Here is a 15,194-nt window from a genome sequence, read left to right on the forward strand (position 1 = left end):
TGAAGGATTGGGACTGTCCTTGCCAAGCTGCTTCAGTAAGGGTCTCCATAAGCACTGGACTCATTTGCTGAACGTGTTCATGATTCTTGGAAGGTTAACTTTGGCTAGAGTAAAAAAGAATGTATAACTCTCTTGGCTTCAGCAGGTATCTAATTAGGTTAGGAGAGCTGCCAAAAAGCAACCAATTGAAATCTAAAGGATTGCAGGGCACTGTGGGTAAAATATGCGAAATGTCACTGAGGCAGAAGTAAGGATGCCTGCAGAACAGGTGTGACATAGAACTAACTTGCAAGGGAAATTGGGAAATTGGTTGGGATTCCTTTTGAAATGTGTGTGTGTGTGTGTGTGTGTGTGTGTGTGTGTGTGTGTGTGTGTGGTCTCCTTCCTCCCAGCCTACCATTACTGTGGAAGTTTTGCTCTCTTTGCCATTGGAACTCAAACCAATGCTTCTCTATACTCAAATGTTAACAAACTGAAAATGGAAATAGGATTCTGACCATGCCATAGCAGGAGTTCCAGATAGGCTGACCTTATGGGAAATGGAGCAGAATGGAAGTGCCAAGGCATCAAGGCATATCTGCCCAGTCTTAGCCTGTTCTTTGGAAGTTTTTTTGTTTTTTTTTGTCAGTCATGGGACTTGAACTCTGAATGCAATGGGATGGGAGATGTGAATGTGCAGCCTCTGGCCATCTGTCTCACATCACTTTTTCCTCAGCCTTTCATGCCTTAGTTTCTTAGTTTGCTTCCCTCCTCCCTCTTTTTTGATGAGTCCAGGCTAGTCTCAAGGACCATGGATGAGGATTTCAAAATGCACTCTTTCTCATGGTCAGGCAGAAAGAGACTTCATGCTATGTTTTTGTGTTGTCCTTTTACTCATTTTACTTTACTTAATGCTTCCCACAGGCCTTCAAGGAAGAGGGGGGACATACCTTGGCTAGTGTCCCACTTCCAGGAAACACTAGACTCGAGTCTCAAAACGCTGGCCTCCCACCTCCTAATCTGGCATTGTTCTTCATGGCAGAAATTCGAGGTGAACAGCCTCGAATTCTGATGATTTTGACTTGGTTTTTCAAGAGAATGTTTGGCTGGAACTAGAAAAAGTAATTAGCTCAGCCACAGATTCAGGCTCATCCTCTGCCGGCCCGTGATGTCCAGTTCTGGTCAGTGGGTGTCCAAAGGGAAGCTGAGAGGCCAGGGCCTTCCCAGTTATTTTTCTCCCTTCCTTTGGCATTTTGCGAAGCTAAGCCTATCATTAATCAGGCTGTGAAGCAAGGAAAATAAAAAGCTGCCTTGGATAGAATTCTTATTTATTTAAAATTGAAAAAAAAACCAGAATAGACTGAAACATGTTTTCAATATACTGAATTTGATTATCTGGCTGTGAACAATGGAGTCTATAAAATTGAAGTTGAGATATTTGGCAAGTTTGTTTGATGAATCAATTGCAATGAGAGGAGCCCCCACTCACAGCCGTGGTGAAGCTTCCTCCATCTTCTCTCATTCCTGGCATCTGTTAATTGCTCTGCCATTGTTTTACAAGCTCTTCAGGGAGAATCAGCACTGTGCACTCTGTCTTTATCATGTGGGCTCAGATAATGGTTCTATATCTCTGGTCTTTATCTGGGATGGTAACCATGAGACTACCCAGCTCTCTAGCAGAGTTGCTTTTTACAAATATTTTTCTACTAGTATGGGGGATTAGACTCAGGTCCTGGGCACAATTCAAGGCTGACCCTCTACCACTGAGCCACAGCCATACTTCTGGGTTTTCACTGGTTCCTTAGAATTAAAAATCTCACAGACTCTCCTGCTCAGGTTGGTGTCAAACCTGGGCCCTCTGATCTCAGCTTCCTGAGAAACTAGGATTGCATGTGTGAGCTACCAGTGCTTGGCATACTAGCTTTGGATTTTGATTGTGGTGTTCAGTTAGCAACCCAAGCTCCTTTGCTCCTTGGAGGAGCAATGACACATCATATAGATGTAGAGCAGAATGGAGGCCAGCAGGAAGCAGAGGATGGTCTTAACTGTTCTCTAGAGTGGCTCATGAAGGAGAAAGCTGGCAGCAAGCACACAGGAAGCTGTAACTGGAGGATATACCCTGCTTATCTGAACACTGGAGCCTACTGTTCAGCCTTTGAGGTAGAATCACAACACACAGCCCCTGGGAATGGGCGGTCCTCTCCCCATGAACTCATGCACTTCTTTTCTCATACCACAGGCTTCACTTACATTTTCTCTTCCTTGAGGACAGCTTGACTTTCCTACATTGCAGTTCTAGTTGAGTGTACCCTGACCGGCCTGGGAGCTCGTGGTAGGGCTGGGCCTACAGAATGATAACCTGCCATTCTCTGGTGTTTCCTGCTCTCTCATTGGCCCATCTATTGTTCTCACACCTTTTTTTGCACCTGCATTTCAGCCAGATAGATAGAACTTGCCTCCATACCTCTGCCAGCCCCCAAATGCACTAAATCCCTTCTTTGCGAACCCTCATTCTTCCTATGACATAAGAGCTCTATCAGAATGGTATCACCTTCTTTGCTTCCTCTCCCTCTCTCCCTCCTCCAGACTCCTCTAGCACTGTCATAATATTATATCACAATAGGCACCTCTTCCTATTTTTGCATGCCTTCCTTTGTGTTCTTTGAAAGCAGGAGGGATTGATTCATTGTTGTGTCCATTCTGGGGACAATGAATGGGTACCTGTCACTGTTGGATGAATGAATGAATAAATGAATGAATGAGAGGTTTATTGAAGCAAAGGTCATCAGGCTTTGGCGCATGTTGGCCCATTGTTTTATCTCTTCATCCTTTCCTTTTTTTCTTTCCATCTCCCCATTTGCTTTTCTCTCTCTTTCCCTACTGTGTTCCTTTTTTTTCTTGATAGAACTAGTCTCTAAACAGCTCTATCAGGAATGTTCCACTTCTTCAGGCTTCTGATTACTGGTGTAGAAGGACTTCTTAGAATACAGGGACAATTACAGGGCTTTGAACTTAAGATGTTATACCTTGAGATAAAGCACTCTATAGCTTGAGCCATACCTCTGGCTGTTTTTGCTTTGATTATAGCGTCTTGAGCTTTGTCTGTCAGTCTGGATTGTGACTCCAGTATTTACACTTTCCACTGTAGCTGGGATCACAGTGGCACACTACTATGCCAGGTTTTCTTTCTTTCTTTTTTTTTCTTGTTAAAATGGAGCTTCATGTTATTTTTGCCCCCAGGCTGGCCTGGAACTGCCATCTTTCATCTCCAATCTCAGCATCCAATATAGTTGGTATGATGGGCATATGCCACTGTGCCCAGTTATTGTTGGGAAAGCATCTCAGGAACTTTTTTTTTCTTTTAACACCATGGCTGGCTTCAATGCTCAATCCTCCCAGTCTCAGTCTCCTGAGTAGCTACGATTACAAATGTGAGACACTGGTGCCTACCTGAAAACTACTTTTTAAAGAATAAAAACAAAGAAACTAGCTTGTTAGCATGGTTCTGATATCAGGGAAGCAAGGAGTCTTTTCCTACACGAGGCTCATCTGTGTTGGAAACGCTATTTGGACATGTTTCTTTGCAGGATGTCCCCTTCTGTCTTCTAAAACATGACAGGCAGCCTTCATCATCTCTAAGAGAGGGTTGAGCCCAAAAGAGGCATGGAGTTCCAGAGCAGGATAGGCATTTGGTCAAGCCTCTCTACTTGCTCAGATCCCTATTCTCTGTGGCTCAGAGCAGTTGTCTTAAGAGGAGCAGAAAACCAACAAGGCACCAGAGATTGAGGGCAGTAGGGATTTGGAGGAAAACCTGCCACTATTCTGGGAGTTGATTGTTCTCACTGCACAGTGGGAAAAAGTCCATTTTCCACATGCTTCTTCCCTTGGTCCACCTGTGTTTTCCACCTGAGACCTCACATCCCCAGTACATCCCAATGTGAACATGACCTCTGGGAGCTTTGCTAGGCCAAACAGTCCAGAATTTCTGATTCAGAATTTTGAGGCCTCTGGGAAACTGGCTCAGATGTGCTGGAACCAGGAGATGGCAGCACCTTCTTTGCTCCCACGGCAGGCAGAGACTGAGTGTACATCATCTATTACTCCCACTTGGGCCTTTTTGTAATGTTCTACCTCAAGTTAATTGTAGTCTGCTGGGTTCAAAGATGGATTCTGGCAAGACAGCTAAGCCCTGGGCTCAGAAAGCATGTACTGCCACCTCACTGTCTACATCTGACTTTACCTGGAACGACACATTTATTCCTAACGAGGCCCCTGTGACTGGCTCATATCCGGGCTGCTGGCTGGCACTCCTTGACGCAAGCTGGGATCTCCCCTAAGGCAGATGAGGGCTGCATCTGTGAGTAAGCCTGTATGTCCTCACCCACTCCCAGGATACCCTCCTGTCTCCATGGCCCTGCCTTTGCAGCCCCTTCCTTGTGCTGTCTCCCAACAGCTGCATTGGCTCAGGACAAAAATGGGACTGCCTGAGTGCCAGACATGACAGAGCTAAGCATGGAGAAAATGACTGGGAGATGGGGGACAGGGTGGCAGGGAAGAGGTGTCAGTCAAACCTGCAGTGAGCTTTGACAAGCAGAGATGGACAGATACTTTAAAATGTTATCCAATGTCTGAATTGTGAGATCCTTCAAGATGATCCAGCCCTGTAGTTCTCAAACCTCACGGGGCATCACCTTGGAAGCTTGTTAAAGGCATAGCCATTCAGCCAAGCCCGGTTTCAATCCCACTGAAACCAAGAATCTGAATTTTGAATAAGCTCTGCAGGTGTGTGGCATATAGCTGATGTGGAGGAAAAACAGTCAGGAAAAAGAGTGTTAGCTAGGCTGTATCTAGGCAGCATTCTGAAGTCCATTAGCACACTTTTGGATTTCATTTCAAACAGCCCATCCAGGGGTTGAATGACCTGCTGGGCTTGGTTTATTGTCCATGCCTAGGTTTTATCATTGAAATGTCAATATTCCACCTGGTGAATGTAACTGTAACCCCTCTATACATTACCCCGACAATAAAAAATAATAAAAATGCTTTGAAAAAAAAGAAATGTCAAGATTCCAGGAACTTCCTGAGTCCTGGAAACACTAGATAGTTACACAGTCTGAAGTGTAGACAACACTGGAAATGTTTCATTGCATATCTGAGGGAGAAGACATAGGACAGGAGGCACACAGTAAATAAATGACACAGGCAGGAGAAGGTCTCAGCTGAGTGTTTTGGTTGCTCTTGGCTCCACGCTGAGCCTTGTTCCTGTTCTCCACGAGGAGGGAACCCTGGAGAAGCTTCCTATGGAGCAGCCATACTGGAGGTGCGCTGGTCCCATGCTCTGGCCTGGCTGGAGAGAGGTGTGCAGGAGTGGCGGGTCTAGGTGCTATTGTACATGAATGGATTCTTCCAGAGCTTCATGTGGTCTATGTAGGGATGCTGCTTTATGATTTAACGTATTTGCACTTGGCCACCATCTTTGGAATAATAGGATTACAGATATGGTGAATTTTGTATCCAGGAGCTGTGATACACCTTGTCAGGCTACCCTACCTACTCTACTTCCTCCAGGTTCTCCCTTAGAGAGCATGTCTCTCTTTGTTCTGTTGCCACTAGATACCAATATTTCCCAGTTTCTGCCAGATTATTAGCTCCGGGTTTGATTTATTTCACTTGTCCATTGCCTTGCTGATTAGCTTAGGGTGGCAGTGTTAGGCAAGAAGCTTCTGGAAACTCAGTGCTTCGGTATATATACAATGGAGTACTGCTCAGCCTATAAAATGAATAAATCCTGTCATCTGTGAAATCATAGGTAAGTCTGAAAGGCATTAATTATGTGGGTGAAATATAACAATAGTAATACTTTTTTGATGTAAAGGTTTAGCTTCATCTACATATGAATATCTAAGAGCAGATGAAGTAAGACAAATAATATTTATTTGAAATCTTTTTTTTTGGCCTATTAAAGAACTCAGTGTATGCACAAATTCCCATAGGAGTGTGGGAGGGGAGTTCTAGTCTAGCTTGTTGATTTAAAGCATGGAATCTGAATAGACAGAATTAGATTTTGTTTTGTTTTGTTTTGGTGCCAGTATTGGGGTTTCAGGGTCTGGATACTGTCCCATGACCTTTTGTTCAAGAATAGTGTTCTACTACTGAAGCCACTATTCCACTTCCAAATTTTTGCTGGTTACCTGGAGAATCTTGTGGACTTTCTTGCTTGTGCTAGCTTTGAACCATAATCCTCAGAGCTTAGCCTCCTAAGTAGCTAGAATCAGAGGCACAAGCCACCAGGGCCCATCTTTGAAACTGGTTTTAACTCAAGGAATTTGCTACTTTTTAGGTAACTATAATCAAATTGTTCCAACTGCCTTTGCCTTGATTTTCTCACCTCTGTAACAGAGGCAATGATGGTAACTGTTGCTGTTGTGAGGAGATGGTGAAAAATTGTATTCATGAATATGACATGAAGCCTGGCACATAGTAAACACTCAGTAAACCATAACCATTTTCCTCATGATCAAAGTTGTAGATGGGATAATTAGCTTTAATTCTGGTGTATTTCTTTCTCATTACAAGAACTAAGAGTAATTTCTTATTGCCATATGTCCTCAGTCTGTTCCTGTTGGGGTATGCGAAGATGTCACATTTGGCCAGCTGACATGTTCTGGCCCATATGGACTGTGAGGATGTGATGTTGCCAAGCTAGAGTAGTAGAAGTTTCCACCAAGAGAATGAATGTGTCATAGACCAGGGCCTAACAGGAGAAGGTACAGCGAGCAGAGCTGGCAGGCACTGTGGCCATGACTGCGTGTTACAAACTCCTGAGATTTGGTGACTGACATTAGCATCCATTCATAGAAGGGAAGATTGGGAGAGATCATTTGGAGGGAAGCATTCCTATTTCAGAGAGGTTTTATATGTGTGTGTGTGTGTGTGTGTGTGTGTGTGTGTGTGTGTGTGTGTACACACACATATAAATATGTAGACACAGTGGGCTAGGGAGAGAAAAGACGTGCCAAAATTCTTACCTTCAGGAGATACTGGGCCTCACTGGAGGGATGGAAAATAAGTTCAGGAAGGCTGGTAAATGGGAACTGTGGCTGCTGAGAGGGTTAAGGGCTGCAAACCAGGTTAACAACATCACATTTTATCCTAAAAACACCATGATACAACCCCCCACCCCACCTTGCCATCTGCTTTTGCTTTTTGGAAAGACCCATTCTGGCTGATTACAGTCTAGATCAGAGGGTCGAGAGGACCCCAGAGAGACCAGGCAGGGGGACAAGTTAAGTAGATGAGTGTGGGAGGTGTTTGGAAAGATTTGATGGTGTCCCACAAGAGATTTGAGAAGGAGCCAATGAAAGAGCAGTGTGAGAATGAGAATTAGGTAGGCATGTTGAATGTGAGAGGGTCAAGAAGAGGAGAGAGGGAGAGGGAGAGGGAGAGGGAGAGGGAGGGGGAGAGGGAGGGGGAGAGGGAGGGGGAGAGGGAGAGGGAGAGGGAGGGGGAGAGGGAGAGGGAGAGGGAGGGGGGGAGGGAGGGGGGGAGAGACAGAGAGAGAGACAGAGGGAGAGAGACAGAGAGAGAGACAGAGGGAGAGAGACAGAGAGAGAGACAGAGAGAGAGACAGACAGACAGACAGACAGAGACAGAGAGAGAGAATGCATATGCGTGTGTGGTGTATATTTGTGCCAGTACTAGGGCTTGAATTCAGTGCTTGGACACTGTCCATGAACTTTTGTGCTCAAACCTGGTGCTTTACCGCTTGAGCCACAGCTCTCCTTATGATTTTTTTTCCTTAGAGATTAAAGTCTCATGGATTTGGACTTATCTGCTTAGTATGGCTTTGAACCACAATCTCAGCCTCTTGAGTAGCTAAGATTACAAGTGTGATCTTTTAATTCCTGGTGCTGTAAGTCGGTTTGTAACGTATCTTAGAAGCTGCCTGCATTGTCACGTACAAACTAAGGTACTCTTTTTAACTGCTGTATAATCTTTTTTTAATTGTAATTAATAAAAGGGTTACATGATATTTGCCAGATAGAAGGTGCATTAATTCACATACATTGATACCCTTTCACATGTCTTGGTACCCATTACCCTCCCCCCCACCCACCACCTTTCTTTTTTCCTCAGTGGTGGGGCTGGAACTGTGGGCCTGGGGGTTGTCCCTGAGCTCTTCTGCTCAAGGCTACCACTCTACCACTTGAGCCACAGCACCACTTCCCATGTTCTAGTGGTTCATCGGAGCTCTGCCTCCTGTATAGCCAGGATTAAAGGCGTGAGCCACTGCGCTCAGCCCTGCTGCTGCATAATCTTAAAATGTGCTAGTTAGGTTTGTATTTTGGTGTTGGCTTTTTACCAGTTCTTTGAATGACTCTGAACTTGCTCCTTTCTGTTGGTAGTTTCTGACTCTTGCAAATAAAATCTTATAAATAATGTCTAGGACAAATAAAGGAATAAGACAGTAGGAAGATAAACATGTTTTTAGTTTGAAACAACTGCTGTCTATTGATTACCAGCATGTTTGTATTGATTTTTACTACCACCAGGAGGGCAGGCGAGTATCTGTTTATCTGCACCCTGCCATCACCCGATTATGATGTTTTAGCCTTTGGAGAAACTATTGAGTGCAGTTTATGCACTCAATATCAGTATTAGTGAGATTGAATATTTTCTGATCAATCTTCATTTGTAAATATTCCATGAACCTATTTGTCCTTACCCCTCCCTGGATCATTTTCTTTCTTTCTTTCTTTCTTTCTTTCTTTCTTTCTTTCTTTCTTTCTTTCTTTCTTTCTTTCTTTCTTTTTTTCTTTGTCAGTCGTGTGGGGCTTGATCTCTGGGCATGGGTGTTATCCCTGAGCCACAGCACCACTTCCAGTTTTCTGATGATTAATTGGAGATAAGAATCTCACAGACTTTAGTGCCCGGGCTAGCTTTGAACCATGATCCTCAGATCTCAGCCTCCTGAGTAGCTAGAATTACAGGTGCGAGCCACCGCCCCTGGCTTTCCCTGAATCATTTTCTATTAGGTGGTTTATCTTTTAAAAATATATATGTATATATGTATATATATATATATATATAGCTTTCTAGAAGTACTATGTATATTCTCAATAGCACTTGGTTTTGTTCCCCCCTTAATGTTGGAGGTACTAAGGTGTGCATTTAGGGTCTGGCACTTGCTAGGCAGGTGCTCAGCCACTTCAGGTACCCAGCCCTTTATGCTATTAGTTGTTTTTCAACTAGAGTCTTGTGTTTATGCCCAGGAGACTGGTTGGACCGAGGTCCTCCTATTTGTGCTTCCCACACGGTGAGGATGACAGGCACATCACACCCAGCTTTATTCATTGAGGTGAGAGTTCACCAACTTTTTGTGTTGGCTGGCTTGGAAGTGCCATTTTCCTGGTCTCCACCTAGCTAGCTAGGGTTGTAGGTATATGCCACCGCACCTGATCCATCTTTATTTTTGCCTTTGACATCTTTAAAATAAACATACAAGTATCTTCTTTTTCTGATTCTCTTATAGCTTTCTATTTTGAATGTAGGTATTCCACTTAGAAATTATTTATGAGTATGAAATAGGAATCAGACTATTCTTTCTCTCCGAATAGAGAGACCCTATGCATCTGATCATTTATTTTGAGCAATCTTTCCTTTTTCTCTTAGTTGAAATATCTCAGCACTCCCATGTTTTCATGGGGCCGTTTTTGATCGTCTGTTTCTTAAAATGTCAGATGTATTCTATGTCAGTCAGCTTTCTCCCGCAGTGACTAAATACCCATGAAAACAGTGTACAAGGAGGAAGAATTTATTTTGACTCCCAGTCCATGGGAGCCAAATTTGGTTCCTGTCCATGATAACTTGGCCCCATTTGTGGGCCTGTGGCAAGGTAGAAGAATACTATGGTAGGGTGGGAAGGAAGGCCTGCATTCTCCATTAGGCTTGACCTGTGGCAAAAGAGAGCAGAGAACTAGGGAGGGAGGGAGAGGGAGACAGAGAGAGAGAAAGAGAGGGGAGGGAAAGGGACAGAGGTCCCAAGGTCCTCTTCGATGACCCCAGTGATCTACTGTGAGTAGGCCCCACCAGCTACAGCTTCTACCCCACCCACAATCAGGGAGGAAGTCTTTATCATATGAGCCTTTGGGAGACATGCAAGATCAAAATCATAATGGTCATGTTTATCTTCCGGATCCATTTTCACTCCTCCTTCAGCTTCCCCCTATCACTGGAAGCTGTTTGGAATACATAGACCACAAAAGTACACACTTGAGCTTGGGCTGGGATAACAGGGTGAGGGATGAGGAGGATGAAGTTGAAATGCTTGTTTTCTTTTTCTAGGCTTGCAGGTTGCTCTGGGCTGGCTGTGTCCTAGTGAAGGTCATGTATATTCTCAAGGTCATCTTCACTCATTCCTTCTTTCTGGATTCTAGTAACAGTTCTTGCTCTTTGTCCTTTTGGCCCCTGTGTGATAATAGTCCTATTGTTTTTCTCTCTGGGGTCTGACATTTTCTCTTGTGTATCTAGCTGTATCCTGTCTACAAAGTATACATGTGTCCCCTATAGTAACCTCCTAGAACCCTGCGTGATATAAACACTTTGAGATTTTGGTCAATATTGCATGAAATAAACATGATGCTGATTGATATACATGATATATGAATATGATGAGTCCTGCCAGTAATTCATATCTTCATCTAGGGCCTCTTGTTCTCCTTTGGCTTTTCTTGCTCAAGGTATCTCTCCACTTCTACATTTTTTTTTCTAGGTAATTACACATGGGAGACTCATAGACTTTACTGCTTTCTGTGAGATTTATTAGTCGGTAGTTTATATTTTGGTTCTATTATGGTAGGTTTGTAGAAAAGCCATTGATTGCTTTTCAGGAAGGGGCAAGGAAAGTGACTGTATCTGATTACTCTGATGAATTCAAAATGGTCTCAATAGTTTTCAGTTCATTTTCTTTAGATAGCAAGGCATAGAATGTATGTAGGTAATGACTATTTTATTTCCTCTCGGATTTTTTTGGTAGTTTTCTTTCTCTCCTTTTTTCTCTATTTTGCCACTAGCTATGTTAATTCTATTGGTGAAAACAAATATTTTTGTTTTCCTTGATATTGACAAGTATCTACACCAAAATTAAAACTTTAGATTCTTATTCTTATTTTCTTTGCCAAAAGTTTATAAGAAAAATAGTTATTGAGATTATATCCAGTGCTTGCTTAGTGGTTTTGAGAATAATCACAGCTTTAAAACATTAATTCTTGCTGGGTGCCAGTGGCTCCCACCTGTAAAACTAATTACTCAGGAGGTTGAGATCTGAGGATCACAGTTCAAAGCCAGCCCCAGTCCATGAAAATTTTATCTTCAGTTATGTGGCCTGAAGTAGAAATGTGGTTCAAGTGACAAAGTGCCAACTTGAATTGAGTTCAAGCCCTAGTGCCTGCACAAAAAAAGAAAAAAATAGTTTCTCTAATCTTTATCTCTGTCCTTTCTTCTCCAAATCAGTATTTCCAGTTTGTTTAGCTATTTATTTTGGATATTTGATTCTGCAGTTTTAAGCTACTTTTTAGTTAAAAAATCCTTTATTGGTTAGAGAATAATATACTTTATTTTGATTTTATAGGCATTTTTCCCATTTTGACATAAAATGCATATTTTTCTAATAAAGTTTAGAGTCAGTATTTTTATGCCTTATCTGCATATAACAAAATGCGCACTTTTGTCTTCTCATTATCCAAACCCTGTGTTGCTATTGACTGAAATTTTAGACTGCAATTTTTATTAACTCCTGTTTGGGTTTCTAATCAATACTTCTTTAGATTTACCAATATACATTTCTGATTTCTTTCTTCATTATTTCTTCTTTATAAACATTATTGAAAGTTTTTATTAAATATTGAGCATACACAGGACAATATTTATAAAATATGCATAAGGTACAGAATAACAAGACACTTAGAACTCAAATCCAGTACAAGGAGTAGATGTGATTTTACCTGTGAAGTCTTGTGGACTTTCCATTTTTTAATTTTAATTTTTGTTATTATAAAGGTAATATACATAGGGGTTAGAGTGAAGTCAGGTAATGAGTTTATTTCTTTTTGGACATCATAATCCCTTGCCCTCTCCCAGTTTTTGCCTCCTATCTCCACTTACAAGTTGTGCCATTCACTTTTACCTTAGTGATTAGTGAGGCCCACTGCTGCATTTGTTCGTCCTCTCCATATCTGTGGCCCCCCGTATCTTCCTGGACTTTTATTTGTTCTTTTCTTTCCATTTTTCCTTTTTGATATAGTTTGTCTTATTAGTACATATTTTTTTTCTCCCCAATTACAGTATATTCTCTAAATATTTTTTTTTTTTTGCCAGTCTTGGGCTTAAGCTCAGGGCCTGACCACTGTTCCTTGGGCTTTCTCAAGGCTAGAGCTCTACCACTTGAGCCTCAGCACCACTTCTGGCTTTTTTCTATGTATGCGGTACTGAGGAATTGAACCCGGGTCTTCGTGCATGCTAGGCAAGAACTCTACCACTAGGCCAAACTCCCAGTCCTCTAAATAATTTCTTAAGTTATAATTGCTTTCAATTTTTTCTTTTTAAAAATTGGCATATATTTTTGTGTATTTATAGGATACAGTATGAGAGTCCACCCACTTGTACAGTATGTAATGATTAAATAAAAATAATTAGCATTTCCTTCCATTTAAAACATTTTACTTTATTTTGTTTTGTTTTTGTCAGTCCTGGCAAAAAGCCAGGTCTTCAAGGCTAGCACTCTACCACTTGAGCCACAGCGCCACTTCTGGCTTTTTCTGTTAAATGGTACTCAGAAATCAAATTCAGGGCTTCATGTATGCTAGGCAAGCACTCCACCACTAAGCCACATTCCTACCCTTTTTCAAAAGTTTTATGTAGTAGCAACCCTCAGACTTGTCTCTTCTTATTTTGAACTGTCTCATTGCTGTGAACTAGAGTTGTGTCTCTAGGCTACATTACAGAACAAGTTTCTTTCATTTCTTTTTACTCTCACAAATATTCTACAGTTTTGTGTTTAAAATGTCCTTCCCTTTATAGTTTTTTTTTACACACTTTTATTTTGTCTTATGTTGTTTTGGTTTATTAGTAGTAATGGGATTTGAATTCAGAGTACTACAGTTTTTAAGCATGTGTTCTACCATTTTCCCACATCTTCATCATTTTTTTTTTTTTTTTTTTTTTTGCTTTTAGTTTTTGCTGTTGTTGTTTACAAAGAACCTCATACTTGGGTTGGTTTACTTGCTTGAGCCAATCTTGAAGTGTGACCCTTCCCACCATATGTATTTTATTTTCATACACATTTTAAGTGGTTATTTTTATCTATAAGTAATATAAGTTTTCTAGGGTTCACTTTTAATATTTAAATAAATGGAATTGCCATTTAGCATATAATTGCATCTTTAAACTTTATTCAGTCTTGTAGGGTTTTAAACTTTATGTAAAAAAATTGCATACTATTGATCTATTCTTCTGCAATGAACTCTCACCTGATTAACTTTTATGTTTTAGAGTACTTCATTTTTGTGTATATCTTTAATTCATTAATTTACATGATTCTGTAATTTAGTATCTTGAGAGATAAGTAGGAAAAATTAGTGGTTAAGAGCACAGCCCCAAGAACTCTACTGATTTTACTCACTCTTTGAGTCTGCCATTTACTAACTTTGTGACTAAAAGTGCTTTTGGTTTGTTTTGTGCTGGTCCTGGAGCTTGAACTTGAGGCCTGGACACTGTCCCGGAGCTCTTTGGCTCAGCTTGTGCTCTACCACTTGAGCCACAGCTTCACTCATGACTTTTTGTGGTTAGCAGGAGGTAAGAGTCTTGCAGACTATGGCTGTCTAGGTTGGCTTCAAGCAGCCATCCTCAAGCGCCTGTGTAGCTAGGACCAGCGTGAAGCACTGGCACTCACCCAGAAGTAACAGTTTTGATAAGCAAGTTCCTCAACTATTTAGCCAATATAGGCTCAAGATCACAAAAAATGATCTCAAAAGTATTCTTAGGAATGCTATGGTGGTGAAGCTTGAGTAGCAAGAACAGAACGTGCGATTGCAATTCTCACTTCCTGCTTACTCGCCATACTCTTAATTAGAGTGATTTATCACAGATTTTCTAATTTTGGAATTTCCCCCCTCAAACATCTAAAATGGGAAGATTAATTTTCAGTTTATAATTCATGCTTATGTAAGAAGAAAATTAAGCTTTATCATAGGCAGTGTCATAGTTTGGATGTTTTCTGAAAGATCCACGTATTAACATTTTCAGCTGCAGGCCAAGTGTCCCAACTGGGAGGACATGCAGACATTTAGATGTCATTTAGGAGGTTGCCCTTGATGAGAGGTCCTTAGGGAATTGGGCAAGTACCTCCTTGTATGGTGTTGTCATGGTACCCCAACCCCTCCCTCCGTGTCTCTGTTGGTCTCACTCTCTCCCTTTTCTTGGACAGTTTTGGTCCATCATGAATTCTGCTACAGTGTGCTATCTTGCTACAGGCCCAAAGCAATGGAACCAACAACCCATGGACTATAACTTATACAACTGACCCCAAATAAAACTTTGGTCTTTATAAGTTAGTTATCTTGGATATTTCATTCTAGGGATGGAAAGCTAACTAATATGTGTTTGAAGATATAGGACAAAAATAGCATAGTTGGAGTTTGGTACTAATTGCGGTTTCTGGTATTCATTCGTGGATTTTGCACTATATCTCTAGCAGATAAAGAGGATTACTCTATATGATATAAACCATATAAATATGAGCAGTGGTCACTGTATAAGTTTACCATAATTCATTTATCTCTTTAGTTGCTGGTGAATATTGTTTTAACAGTCTTCCTATGACTAATGTATGGCCCACCTGCATATACTAAGTTAAAGGTCAGGGACATCTTCAACCATGCAGTTTACCTCTTTGCTGTCCCTATGTTCTGTTTGCTACAAATCTCTATTATACTTGGAGGAAAGAGATTTCAAAAAGTTAGCCAACATAATGACCATCAAAAAATATTCTGAGCTAGTGCTGGTGGCTCCCGCCTGTAATCCTAGCTACTCAGGAGGCTGAGATCTGAGGATCGAAGTTTGAAACCAGCTTGGGAAGGAAAAGTGCATGAGACTCCTATCTCCAATTAACTGCCAAAAAGTAGAAGTGTGGTTCAAGTGGTAAAGCACTAGTCATGAGC

The sequence above is a fragment of the Megascapheus bottae genome, chromosome 7 (assembly GCF_031878675.1).
Source record: "Megascapheus bottae isolate mThoBot1 chromosome 7, mThoBot2.hap1, whole genome shotgun sequence".
NCBI classification, from domain to species: Eukaryota; Metazoa; Chordata; class Mammalia; order Rodentia; family Geomyidae; genus Megascapheus; species Megascapheus bottae.